Here is a 235-nt window from a genome sequence, read left to right as displayed (position 1 = left end):
TACACGTTCCTCTCTCTCTCTTCCTCACACACAAACGTCAAAAATATCACTTATCTCACCCGAGTCATGCAATGAAATTCACCGCTCTACTGGGGAAAAAAAACCCTTGACTGAAGCGCTTTCTCTCCCGGTCAGCCCGCAGGTGAATTATCATTTGGCAATGCTCTTCGTCCAATTGCTAATTGCAATTACTGAATTGTATGCGGGAACGGAAACCTTTATCTCGATTTTCCTG

The sequence above is a fragment of the Penaeus monodon genome, chromosome 25 (genome assembly GCF_015228065.2).
Source record: "Penaeus monodon isolate SGIC_2016 chromosome 25, NSTDA_Pmon_1, whole genome shotgun sequence".
In the NCBI taxonomy this organism is placed as follows: Eukaryota; Metazoa; Arthropoda; class Malacostraca; order Decapoda; family Penaeidae; genus Penaeus; species Penaeus monodon.
Note: the sequence above shows the minus strand (reverse complement) of the source record.